General features: G+C 51.0%; 1 long non-coding RNA gene across 1 annotated transcript in view; it reads left to right on the forward strand.

Annotated features, from left to right (window-relative positions):
• LOC144232890 (uncharacterized) overlaps positions 1–14,033 on the forward strand; it is a 28,393-nt gene that overhangs the window by 2,830 nt on the left and 11,530 nt on the right. The window contains exons 2-3 of the long non-coding RNA XR_013335555.1: positions 2,494–2,590; positions 13,116–13,193. This is a non-coding gene — a long non-coding RNA (uncharacterized LOC144232890). The remainder of the gene's footprint in view (positions 1–2,493; positions 2,591–13,115; positions 13,194–14,033) is intronic.

Consider the following 14,033-nt stretch of genomic DNA (forward strand, 5'->3'; position numbering starts at 1 on the left):
GGCGAAAAGTCACGTGGAACATGGGGGGAGGGGGCAGGGGGGACGTCCCCAGGGCCTCTGGATGCCAGACCTCAGCTGGGGGGCCCCTTGGCCCACCCACAGAGTCCGATTGTAATTGTCCTGCAAGGGCACTGGGGTAGCTCAGTTGGTTGAGCATCTGACTCTTGGTTTCTGCTCAGATCATGATCTCACGGTTCGTGGGAGAACCCGGCGGTGGGCTCTTGCGCGGACAGTGTGCAGCCTGCTTGGGATTCTCTCCCTCTTCCTCCTCCTCTCTCTCTCTCTCTCTGCTCCTCCCCTGCTGGCTCGCTCTCTCAAGAGAGAGATTTTTTAATTTTTAATTTTTTAATGTTTATTTATTTTTGAGAGAGAGAGACAGAGCATGAGCAGGGGAGGGGCAGAGAGAGAGGGAGACACAGAATCTGAAGCAGGCTCCAGGCTCTGAGCTGTCAGCACAGAGCCCAATGCAGGGATTGACCCCACGGACTGTGAGATCATGACCTCAGCCAAAGTCAGACGCTTAATGACTGAGCTACCCAGGTGCCCCAATAAATACATTTTTAAAAAGAATAAAAAGGAAAAAGAAATAAAATCTATTGATCAAAAGAACAAAAGAGTTGCTTTTGGAGGCTCGCTCGTGTTCCAATCTGCAGGTTTTCTCTGATGAAACAGAGACCCTTGATGGCTTGAGCTGCCCCAGGTCTGCTGCCCTGCGGCTGGCAGCCTTGAACCTCACACTTGCAGCAGATGAGGGAACCTGCGGGCCCTGCTTCCCCTTCAACCTTCAGAGTCTTTCTCTAGAATCTGGGGCTCCCTTGCCAAGAACTGTCTTGGGAACTGGGCTGCCTCAGTTTCACCTTCTGTAAGTGGGAATATAATATGTAATAGTCACCACAGCCTGGGTTATGCCGCATGACAAAGAAGCCCAGATTGCTGAGCTGAAAGAGGCTGTGTCTCCGGGTTCCAGACAAGCTGCTGGTCAGCAGTCTGGGAAGTTGGAACTCTCAAAAGACCCTCCGTGATGGTGCCGGGGCTGCATCAGGTCCACGAGTCTGGGATGGGTATTTCTGAGGCTCCATCCCCAGAGACAGGCAACACACAGAGGCTGACACTTCTGCAAACACGGCCGTCTGGCCGCCCGCCCCCTGCCTGGAGCCAAACACTCTCCTGTCCTTCTCCCTGCCCCACATTCCTTCAGAGCTGGAGGTTAATAAACTCATCACTGCTGAGCAGGGAACACGTCTGCAGAGGTTTTAATTACAGCAGAAAATTGGCCCAATTGGTATTTAATGTAGAGTAAGTGTCGAGTTAACCGCTCAGGGCAGGAGGAGCTGAGGTTTGCGGGGAGGTGTCCTGAGCCCCGCCTGGCCCGTGTTCCCGGAGAGCCTCGGAGGGCAGGGGACGCTGTAGTGTTGGCTCTCTGGGGCTGCAGCGGGGGACCTCGGAGACCCTGGGAGAGGGGAGGAAGCAGCCTGGGGTGAAGAGGTAAGAAGACATTTCTGAAAGTTCAGCTCAGGGCTCCACCGCCATCTGGCCTCAGGACTTTTCTCCTTTGCAACATTTGACCTCCTTCTCTTCCAGGCGGCCTTGGCGGGAGTGCTGGGGCTCCCGTGGACAGGGTGTGGGAGGGGCCGGGGAATGGGGTCCAGATCTGCTAGGACTCAGGGGAATTGGGCCCCGGAGGGGGACCAGGCGGGGCTGCAGGAACTAAACTTTCTTTTTTTCTTTTATTTATTAAAAAAATTTTTCTTAATGTTTATTTATTTTTTGAGACAGAGAGAGAAACAGAGTGTGAGCAGGGGCAGAGAGAGGGAGGGAGACGCAGAATCTGTCCGCACAGATCCCACGCGGGGCTTGAACCCACCAACCGCAAGATCATGACCTGAGCTGAAGTCGGATGCTCAACTGACTCAGCCATCCAGGCGCCCCTGGACTGTCCAGATTCTAACTCTGACTCTGTCACTTACTAGCTGGAGGGCAAGTGACTTAACCTGTGTCTCAGTTTCCTCAACTGTACAAAGTGGGGTGTAATTTCTGACGGTGAGTCTAGGCTGCAGAAAAAAAGAAACGCAGCATCGGAGTAACTGAAAACCACAGGTTTATTTCTCACTCATGCTTCATGTCTATTTGGGGCCATTGTGGGGAGGGCTCCTTATCATAGTCACTGGTGGAACACACTCTGGAACATTCCGGAACGTTGCTTGCCATCATGGCAGAAGGAAATAAGAGCGTTGGAAGATCACGCACAGGCAATTACACGCTCTAGTTGGGAATGACATGTGTCAGTTCCACTCACAATTCATTGGTCAGAAGTGGTCACGTGACCCTCCCCACAGGTGGGCAGGAAGCACAATTCTTGGCCAGCAGCACTGATGGCCTCCAGCTCACAGGTTGTTGTAAAAGTTAAGTGCCGTGATGAACGTGAAGTGCTCGGGGCAGTGCCTGGCATACACTAAGCGCTCCTTACATGTTCCCGATTTTGTGTTTTCTCAGGAAAGGAGACCTCACGCAGGTGCCGAGTGCCTCTCTGATGCTGGCTGAGCCGGGCCAGGATGGACCAGCGGCTGGAAGCCTGGAAGATGTACTCCAGGTATGGTCCAGATGTGTCCCAAGTGCACTGCAGGGGTGTGCCAGGGACATCCAACCACCGAGGCCCACCCGTGCCTGACCCTGAGCTCAGACCGGACCACCGAGCTCCATCACGCACTCCAGGGAGGGAGATGTGATGTGGGGGGCTGTGCGGACCCTCCAACAGGCACCCCCTACCCCCACAGACACCCACCTCATGCCCACGCCCTCCATGCCACCTGGCCAAGGGCAAGGGCTCCTGTCTGCTTCAGCATGCAGCCCCAGACCTGCCGCCCCCTCATCGTTCTTCGTGTATCTGTTGGCTGATAACCTTTTCTCTTGGCCGGGGAGGAGCACTCACTCAGAACCATTTCATGAACTCAGCTCTTGACCCCAAACGGGGAGGTGACGCGTAACAGGGGAGGAAGCAGGCCCTGAGAGGCAAAGTCACTGGCTCACGGTCTCCCAGTAAAAAAGTGGATTCAAACCCAGACGGCTCTGTCTTCAGAGCTTGAATGGATGTCACCAAGCTGCGTCCCTGCACTAGCTCCCCACGTGTCCCACCAGCCTCCTGTGACCTTCTCTCCCCGACCAGGCATCTCTGCAGAACCCCAGGGTTCCTCACCCCTCAACCAGAGCTCACTTCAAGGGTGGGAACAGAGGCCTCCCAGGGAGCCCCCTATCACCTGATGTTGGCCGGAAAAGCACTGGTAACCCCGGGACAAGCAGACGCGAATCGCCCCAGCAGAGCCCAGCCAGGCGGCCTCTCCCTGCAGCTGTGGCTTCTGCAAGAAGACAGAGCATCAAAGCAGGGCCCTTCATGGGCTCCCAAATCCTCCAGCCCCCAACGGGGACAGTGGGGCGCCATGGCTGGCTGCCCGGGAGAGGCGGCTTACCCGGTCTGCAGCCACAACGGTGGATTCTGGGGACCCGGGGAGCGGTGGGCGGTGTCCGGGCGCGTACTGGCGGGGAGAGGGGACCAAGTGCCAGCCTGCCCCTCCCCCATCCGGGGGACGTCCCCTGTGTACACACCGTGCTGTCTATCTTCTGTTATGAGGGGCAGAGGTGTCCCCCAAAGCGCTCTGGCTTCCCAGCCCTCCTTGCTGCGAGCTAAGCCCTGCCTGGGGCCTCTCTGCCCAGAGAGGGCAGGAAAGGCGAGTTAAGGAGGATTTAGAGACCCGCCCGCGTGCTGAGAGATTAGATGAGATCAATATACAGAGGGCCGGGTGAGATCCCGCAGAGGGGCTCCTTAAGACCCATGACCCTGAGAAGTAATTAACGTGCCTGCTGGGCTCGGCCAGAACCCCCAACCGCATCTCCACCCTATTTGGCAGCCCCAGGAAGCCTGGGGTCCCTCCTACACCTCCCCACCAGCCCTGAGGGTTCAGAATCTGGGTCCTCCTTCCGGCTACTCCCCTGGGGGCCTGGAGAGATCATCCGCATAGTCTATCACTTACCGAGTGCTTGCTTTGTGCCGGAAGCTGTCTAAAGCTTTAGGGAGCGCCCTGCTTTTTCACCATGATTCTAGAAGGCAGGTTGCTAACATGAGGTCTGTTTGGCAGATGGAGTAACTGAGGCATAGGGAGATGAGGGGACTTGTCCAATGTCACCCACAAGGAATCATGAAGCAGGAATTCAAATCCAGGCATTAGAGGGGCCAGAGCTTGGGCCCCTAAACTTCTCGACTCCCCAACCCCCAAATTGGTCTTAACTGTTGGTAAAGCAACACTAATAACACCGACATACAGCCCCCCAGTCATTATTCCAACACCTTTAGCTACCTGGAGTATCCAAACACAAGGGGAAGCTCTATGAACCAAAGCACACAGCACAAAGTCCGGGCATCAATGCAAGCATGTGACCCAGTCTATACACTCCAGAAAGAGAGGGATCCATTAATCTTGTCTTGAGAAGCATAACGCCTGGCATGTAGTGGGTGGTCAATATATTTTTGTGGAATTGAATTGAACTGATGGCTCTGGCTTTTTAAAAAAAGTATTTTTTTTTAATTTTAATGTTTTTTTAATTTATTTCTGAGAGAGAGGGAGAGACAGTGTGAGCAAGCAAGGGTCATATATATATAGAGAGAGAGACACAGAATCCGAAGCAGGCTCCAGGCTCTGAGCTAGCTGTCAGCGCAGAGCCCGTCGTGGGGCTCGAACCCACGAACCGTGAGATCATGACCTGAGCCAAAGTCGGATGCTTAACCGACTGAGCCACCCAGGCGCCCCTTTCTTTTTAAAAAAATTTTTTTGTATATATATTTCAAGAAAGAGAGCAAGCAGAAGAGGGGCAGAGAGAGAATCCCAAGCAGTCTCCACGTGCTGTCAGCAGGGAGCCTGACTCGGGACTCGATCTCACGGCTCATGGACCATGAGATCACACGACCTGCGCCAAAATCAAGGTCAGAGGCTTAACGGACTGAGCCACCCAGGCGCCCCATGGCTATGGCTTTTATGTACAGTGCCTTCACTGACACAATAACAAGATTGATTACGTTACATGGGCGCCGGGAGCGACTCAAGGCGGACGTACTAACAGCACCGAAGGCAGGGAATGGCAAGAAATCTTATCTCCACCACTTACTAGCTGTGCCTTCATTCCAGCTTCTAGAAAATGGGTTATTGTGAGGGTTACAGAAAGTTATGTCTATCAGGTGTCTAACACGGTGCCTCCTACCTACTAAGTACTAGATAAACATGAACTTCAATTTTTTAGGGGGCTAGCAGAAAAACTATAAAAAACAGACCTAAGACCTCAAAAAAAAAAAAAAAAGCCTGGAAACCTACTAGCAGCCTTGTGAGGTTCTAGGACTGTTGAAATGAGAGCAGAACTTGCTTTGACCACAAAGCACAGAGCTGGGATCCTGATATGTCTAGAACAACGGCTGAATGGGGATTTGAAGAACTACTTGTAACACTGATACGTGTAGAAAGGGCTGCTATCTATCAATCCTGGGCATTGCACCTCCCAGCAAGCCCACGAAGCGAGTACGTCGATTACTCCATTTATAGATGAGGAAACGGAAGCTCAGTGAGGTTAAGAGACTTGACCAAGATCACACAGCATGTCGTGGCCAGGCTGGGACTCAGGGTCGGCTCTGTCTGACCCCAAATTCCTGCCCCAAGAAAGACTAGAAGACTAAACACCTAACGATCAACAGTGATTTCCTTGAGGCTGGAAATGTGAGAAAACACTATTGTCTTCCGGTGTGCTCTGAATGTGTTTCCTGCTTGTGATAGTTACACCAATAATAAAACTAAATATTTTTATTCTTTTTTTTAAATGTTTTTAATTTATTTCTGAGAGAGAGACAGCGTGAGAAGGGGAGGGTCAGAGAGAGAGGGAGACACAGAATCCGAAACAGGCTCCAGGCTCTGAGCTGTCAGCACAGAGCCAGACGGGGGGCTCGAACCCACAAGCCGTGAGATCATGACCTGAGCCGAAGTCGGCCACCCAATGGACTGAGCCACCCAGGTGCTCCTATTTTTATTCTTTAAAAAAATTTTTTTTAATGTTTATTTTTGAGAGAGAGAGAGACAGAGCGTGAGCAGGAGAGAGGCAGACACACACACACACACACACACACACACACACACACACGAGTCTGAAACAGGCTCNATGAGGTGAAACTGGACGCTTAGCCTACTGAGCTACCGAGTCACCCCAAAGCTAAATATTTTTAAATTATTTTAAAATATAAGCCTTTGAGGAGGAAAAAATAGTTACAGTGAGGGAGGGAGACAAACCACAAGAGACTTCTAAATATAGAGAACAAACTGAGGGTGGATGGGGGGTTGGGGGAGAGGGGAAAATGGGTGATGGGCACTGAGGAGGGCACCTGTTGGGATGAGCACTGGGTGTTGTATGTAAGCCAATTTGACAATAAATTATATTTAAAAAAAAGAAAATAGAGTGTGAGCGGAGGAGGGGCAGAGAGAGAGGGAGCTTAATTAATTAACTAATTAATTAATTTAAAAAACCCTTTAGGTAAGAGGAAAAACCCTTTGTGGTTAGGGTCCCCTGAGAAGCAGACTGTTACGTGGGTGACTTGAGGTCTGTTATAGAAATGGGAGGGGGCACCTGCGTGGCTTAGTGATTAAGCGTCCAACTTCGGCTCAGGTCATGATTTCACGGTTCGTGAGTTCGAGCCCCACATCAGGCTCTTTTCTGACAGCTTGGAGCCTGGAGCCTGCTTCCGATTCTCTGTCTCCTTCCCTCCCTGTCCCTCCCCTGCTCACATACACGCTCGCTCTCTCTCAAAAATAAATACACATTAAAAATTGTTTTAAAAATGGGAGAAGCTGTAGCACGTGACCCTAGGGTCCTGTGAGGTTGGGGAGCTGTTATCACCCCTAGGAGCTGTGGTCCTGGTCAGGTGAGACCAGCTCAGAGCTGACCGCTTGCCGTCCCTCCCTCCTCTCCTACCAGCGCCCCCTGTTGGCAAAAGCCGGGAAACCAGAGGACTAGAGAGCCCGATCCGCCCCCAGCACCCTGAGCGGGTGGAGGAGGGGGAAGGGTCGATCTTGAAGGCCACATGGGACCACTTGTCCTACCCTCCGTAACTTAGAATTCAGAACCAGCTCTTCTACTGGTGGGAACCCCTTTTAGAGGAATATTTGTCCTCCTGCAGAGCATGGTACAGGCAAGGATGCTGGCAAGCACAAATAGTCAGGAACAACCTTAGATAAAGCCAGAGGGAATGATGAATTACTAAGTGAATTATGGTCCCGACTATGGAGACCAAGACCCCAAAAAGTGGTGCAAAAAACACCCAAATCTGCGATCGTAGGGCGCTGAATTGTGTCCCCTGCACCCCAAGAAAAGCACGCCCAAGTCCTAACCCCTCCAGGACCTTGGACAGGGCCTTCTTTGGAAACAGAGTCTTTGCAGAATTGATGAGGTAAGGGTCTCAAGGTGAGACCAGCCTGGATTTTAGAGTGGGTCCTAAATCCACTGACTGCGTCCTTGCACGAGAAAGGAAAAGGAGCTGGGGGAAACACGGGGAAGAAGGTCAAGGAATGCCAGAAGCTTCTAGAAGCTGGAAGAGCCAAGGAAGGATCCTCCCCGAGAGCCTTCCGAGGGACTGTGGCCCTTCTGTGATACTTTGCAGACCTCCGTGACTGCGAGAGAACACATTTCTATTGCTTTAAGCCACCCAGCTTGAGGCGATGTGTCGCAGCAGCCACAAGAAACTAATACAATGATAAGACCGAGTTTCAGAACGGTGTGTGCTTGCAGTGTGATATCATGGACATTTTAAATATTTTTATTTTTAATTTTTTCATGTTTTATTTATTTCTGAGAGAGAGAGAGAGAGACAGCGTTAGCAGGGGAGAGTCAGAGAGAGAGGGAGACACAGAATCTGAAACCAGCTCCATGCTCTGAGCTGGCAGTCAGCACAGAGCCCGACACAGGGCTTGAACCCATGAACCGTGAGATCATGACCTGAGCTGAAGTTGGACGCTTAACCGACTGAGCCACCCAGGTGCCCCTGAAGTTTTAAATGTTTTTAAAAAGTGTGTGTAGTGTTGCGGTTGATGCCCTGGTCCATCTGGGGTCACCTGAAGCCTTAGTGGACAGTCCCCAGATAGCCTTGCAGCATCCCACCCCAAACAGCTATATCCCCACCTGGGGGAATTTTCTTAGGGGTCAGCAAGGCAGTGATGGAAGCAGGGATGGGAGCTGGGGGCTATGCCCCTGGGTGGGGGCGGGGCACGAGGCTGAGAGGCTCAATCCACTCCCAGGGTTTTCCAGAGGTCCCCCCCGTAGGACTGAGCCCCAGGTGCCCACAGGGGTCACTTGCTCGTTAATGCCCCAGCCTGCTGGCTTCCTACCTTCCCTGTTGTATTAATTGTCTAATCCTGCTTAGCAAATCACCCAAATGCAAGGGCTTAAGACAGTGATCGTTGCTGATCTCTCATGTTTCTGTGAATCAGGAATTCTGACAGGGCACAAGGGGAACAGTGTGTCTCTGTTTCTTGACGTCTGAGACCTCAACTGGGAGCCTCGAAGGCTGGGGCTGGGGGTCGTCTGAGAGGCAGCACTCCTCGCAGGGCTGCTGGCTGGCGCCGGCGGTGCCCCAGGACCTAACTGGGGCTGCTGTTTGTAACGCCCACAGGTGTGTGCTGGGCTTCCTTACAACGTGGCTGGGTTCCAAGGGCAAGAATTGAGGGGGGGAGGGGGAGGAGGAGGAAGGAGGAAGTGTAACAAAGAGGGGAGCACCGGGTGGAAGCCATCCTACCTTCTGTGACCCAGCCCCTGAAGCCTGTCGGAATCACCTCCTTTATACTCCATTGGTCAGAGCAGTCAGAAGCCCCACCCAGATTCAAGGAGAGGCGCACAGACCCCGCCTCTTGTGGGAGGAGCCTCAGCATATTGTAAAAAGGGCCTTATGGCTTATGAATACCAAGTGGGGACATCTTTGAAAATCACAACCTGCTCTTCCTTTTTCACTCCCCCAACCCCCTAGAGCTGTTTCCTGGGGTCGCCTCCCAGACCAACAGCTCGCCCCCAAGCCCTTGCCTCTCTCAGGGTCATGGCTTTTGAGGGAACTCAGATCAAGCCATCAAACAAATCAGGGGTGCCTGGGTGGCTCAGTCGGTTAAGCTTCTGCCGCTTGGTTTGGGTTCAGGTCAGGATGTCACAATTCGGGAGTTCGAGCCCCGCATAGAGCTCTGTGCTGACCATGCACTGATAGCGCAGAGGCTGCTTGCGATTCTCTGTCTCCCTCTCTCTGCCCTTCCCCCTCTCTTTTGAAATAAATAAATAAACATAAAAAAAGACATCACGCAAATCAGTATTATATTTACATAGGTGGGTATAGGTTACCTGAATGTTCAAAAAGAGATTTCTTTTTTTTTTTAATGTTTTATTTATTTCTAGGAGAGAGAGAGGGAGAGAGAGACAGTGTGAGCAGGGGAGGGTCAGAGAGAGAGGGAGTCACAGACCAAAACAGACTCCAGGCTCTGAGCTGGCAGTAAGCACAGAGCCCGACGCGGGGCTCGAACCCACGAACCGCGAGATCATGATCTAAGCGAAAGTCTGACGCTTAACCGACTAAGCCACCCGGGCGCCCCTCAAAAAGAGATTTCTAAGGATACACACCAGACAACAGTGGGTCCTCTGGGAACTGGGATGGGGGACGGGAAGGTTCGTCTGTAATATCTGATTTTCTTCCCCCAAGGAAGGATATCCTGCATCCGCTGTAGAACATAATAGACAAAGGGACAAGGTCAGGAAGCACTCCCAACTTACTATCTACAGGAACACTTAGCCCCGAAGCAGCTATGACTCTGAACACACACAGGAAGCAAGAAGAAAGGAGCTAGAGGCAGCCCCTCTCTGTACACTCAGCAGGGAGCCACCAGCCCATTTTACAGCTGAGCTGAGGGCTTGGGGTGGTTCAAGGGTCCAGGATTTCTGGGAGATCGGAGAATGGTCTCCCTACAAGAGCACTTGAGCCTCAGTTACCCAATCTTTGAAAGGGGTATGATAATAGCTATCCCACAAAGCTGCTTGGGAGGGTTACATACGTTATTACACACGAAAGTGACTGACATGGGACCTCGCACATACACACTACAGATGTATTGAGTGACACTTGTATGCCTGAAGTTGTTTTAAGCGTTTTTCATGTGTGAATCCATGTAAGTCCTCACAGTAAGCTATGAAGTAGGAAACATTATTGTCTCAGTTTTGTAAAAGAGGAACAGGAAAGGTTAAAGAATGAGTCAAGGTCACACAGGAAGGCTGCCAGGCCCTCAGCCTTCCTTTGCTTCTGACTCCAAATGCAATGCTCCTGCTACCCATCATTCCTACCCGTTTCTCCCATGGAAAGAAATGAATGCACAAACAGGAAAAGTCAGAGCTAGAGAGAGACTATGTTTCCTTGGGCTTTTAAAGGACTGGGGGTGGGGTGCTCAGTCGGTTAAGTGTCCGACCCTGGATCTCAGCTCAGGTCATGGTCTCACAGTTTGTGAGACGGAGCCCCACGTTGGGTGCTGTGCTGACAGTGCGGAGACTCCTTGGGATTCTCTGTCTCTCTCTGTTCCTCTCTCTCTCTCTCTTTCAAAATAAAGAACTAAACTTTAAAAATAAATTAATTAATTAAATAAGGTAGTAGGAGGGCTGGTAAAACCCAAGAAGTAGATACCACTCCCTTCTTCATCCTCCCCTGTAAACCATCAACCATTGGGTTGGGACAGCTGGTGGGGGAAGTATCTCCCGCAAGATCCGAGGAAGGGGTTTCCCCCTCCCCTGACTCCCATTTCACTTTAAAGGAGGGAAAAGCTCCCCGTGCAATGAGGCAGAGCAGCAGGGTCCTGGGGGCTTCGCAGCCCTGTTGCCCTAGCAACCAGACTCGCAGTTTCTGGTACAAGAGTTGGCTGGGCCCACAGCTTGGGCTGGAGGGGATGAAGGGGTAGGAAGGAGACCTCAAAGGCATCTTCTTGCCCTCAGATCAGACCGCCCACACCCCAGCGCCAGAGGAGGCTAGAGCCCTCATCAGCCCAGAGACACTGGATGGGGCGCGCCCACCCTTGAACTTCCCTCCTGAATCTGGGGCAACTGTTTAAATTTTCCAACTTTTGTTCACCCTGGAAGACTATTGTGAAACTTCCCAGGATTCACACAGCATATGGACCATACCCAACTCTAGGGGACATTTTCTTTTCTGTTTCCATCCCCCCCACCTTGGACTGAGATATTACTTGGATAAGGTAAAGTGCACAGCTCTTAAGTTTTAGCTCAATGAATTTTTATGCAAGTATATACTTGTGTATCCATCACCCAAACCAAGAGAGAATATGTTCATCCCTCCAGAAAATTCCCTCATGCCCATTCCTGGAAGTCCAAATCCTCTCCTCTGACTCTGTCACCATAGATTCATTTTGCCTGTCCTTGAATTTCACATAAACGGAACCCTACTGCGTGCCTTCTTCTGTCTGGTGTCTTTCACATAACATTGAACCTGTGGGAATCGTCCTTGCCATCCTGAATATTATTAGTCTGTCGTTTTTCCTTGTTGTGTAATATTCCATTGTAAGACTGTGCCACGATTTATTTCTTCTGCTGCTGCTGGATATTTAAGCTGTTTGCAGTTATGCCATGAACATTCTTGTATATCAACATAATTTATATCTCTGTTGGGTAAATACCCAGGGGTGCAAGGGCTGGGTCACTGGGCAGGTGCATGTGCAATTTTTGGAGACAGTGCCAAACAGTTTTCCAGAGTGGCTATAGCATTTACATTCCCACCAGCAGTGTGTGAAAGTTCCAGGGGTGGCTGGCTGGCTCAGTCGGGAGAGCATGTGATTCTTGATCTCAAGGTCATGAGTTAGAGCCCCACAGTGGGTGTAGAGATTACTGAAAAAAAAGAAAAAAAAGTTCCAATGGTTCACATCATTGCCAACAGTTGGTACCATCAGTTATCATTTTAGCCATTCCAGTTGTGATATTTCACTGTGGTCGTATATGCTTTTCTCTGATGACTTATGATATTGAGCATCCTTTTGTGTGCTTATTGACTATTTTGCTGTTCTACGTTGCTAACCGTCCAAGTCTTCTATCATTTTATAAATTTGGTTGTCTTCTCCTTGTTGATTTGTAGGAGCTCTTTATATATTATGGATATGCATCCTTTGTCAGGTATATCTGTTGCAAATATCTTCCTTTTGGGAGAATATTTCCTACTCCAAATTATCTCCCCAAGTTCTGGACTGGGAGAGGGCACAAGAGCAAAGAGTCACAGGGTCTCCTGGGTGGCTCAGCTGCTTAAGCATCTGACTCTTGATTTTTGCTCAGATTGTGATCTCCTAGTTCATGATTTGGAGCCCTGAGTTGGGCTCGGTGCTGACAGTGAGGAGCCTGCTTGCGATTCTCTCACCTCCCCCCCCCCCGCCAGCTTCTCCTCTGCTCATGCTCTCTCTCTCTCTCAATAAATAAATAAAAGAAAAAAAGCAAATAACCGCAGATTATTTGCATGTCCCATCTTCATGAAAAAGCCCTGGTTTATTGAATGCCTGTGACATGCCAAGGTCTTTCCATCAGTTATATCCTTCAATAGTTATTCTTATTTAAGTCACATATTCAACCTATACTTGAACATCTAATGGACGTCAGATATTGGAGGTTACATTCAGGACAAGAGTCAAGGGCTGAAAAGAGACGCGTTCCAGTGGGGAGTGGGGAAGCAGACTGCACACATGAAGACAGAGACGCAAGGCAGGTCCAGGGGATGGGAAGCGCCAGAGAGGTGGCAGATGGGAGAGAGACCGAGGGTGGTTGGGAAGGTCCCACGGAGGAGGTGACGTGGAGCAGGGACTTGGAGAAGGCAGCAGAGTTAGCCACAGTGAGATCTGGGCGGAAGGGTGTTCTAGGAAGGGGAACAGCTAGTGCGAAGTCTCTGTGAAACCTAAGGGCAGTAAGCAACGGGGAGAAGGTTCCCGAAGAGTCTGACTGAAGGATTTGCATTGAACCTAGGAGCCAGCGGGATGGAGAGCAGGGCCTGAACAGAATGACAACATGAACTTTCTTGTCTTTCAAAGAGCCCTCTGGGCCCCTGCAAAGACTGATGGGAGTGAAGGCAGAAGCTGGACTCCAGGGCAGAAGTGACAATTATCCAGGTGAGCGGTGATGGGGGCTGGACTAGGGTGGGGACCACAGAAATGGGAAGAAGTGAGTGATGTCTCTGGGACATTTTCTTTTCTCTGTTTCCTTCTCTCTCTCTCTCTTTTTTAAATGAAGTACCAACTCGGATAAGGTAAAGTGCACAGATCTCAAGCTTCCGCTCAGTGAGTTTTTAGGGATGTATATCCCTGTGTATCCACCACCCAAACCAAGAAGGGATATGTCCATCCCTCCAGAAAATTCCCTTGTGCCCATTCCTGGAAGTCCAAAGCCTGGAAGTCTGACTCTGTCATCATAGATTCGTCTTGCCTGTCCTTGAATTTCATATAACCGGAGCCCTACCGTGTGCCCTCTTCTGTCTGCTCTCTTTCACGTAACATTGAACTTGTGAGGATCATGCTTCATGTTCTAGTTGAAGATGGTTGTTATCGTCCTCGACTTAGAGGGAACCGCATCTCAGAGAGGTTAAGTGACTTGCCCAAGGTCACACATCTAGGAAATGGGGAAAGGGCAGGAAAATCCAGGCCTGACTGTTCGATTCTATGTAAGATGCCGAGTCGGGGGTGGCAGGACCTCAGGAAACCTAGAGATATGGGGATTCCAGATGGTGGGGAGCCCCGGGGGGCGGGGCCTGCAGACCCAGAGAAGCCACCTGTCTCTATCGCTGTGCCTCGGTGCTCTGGGCTGCAAGGCAAGCAAATGGCAAGCTGCAAATTGAAAGGGGACCCAGTGTGTCACGAGCTGTCCCACCCTAGCCTGGCCCCTGTACTCCCAGCAGGACCCATTCAGAGAGAGGACAGGATCCAGAGAGCCGGGAAGCCCTGGTTGGTTGTTGA

The sequence above is a fragment of the Crocuta crocuta genome, unplaced genomic scaffold (assembly GCF_008692635.1).
Source record: "Crocuta crocuta isolate KB4526 unplaced genomic scaffold, BGI_CrCroc_1.0 scaffold693, whole genome shotgun sequence".
NCBI classification, from domain to species: domain Eukaryota; kingdom Metazoa; phylum Chordata; class Mammalia; order Carnivora; family Hyaenidae; genus Crocuta; species Crocuta crocuta.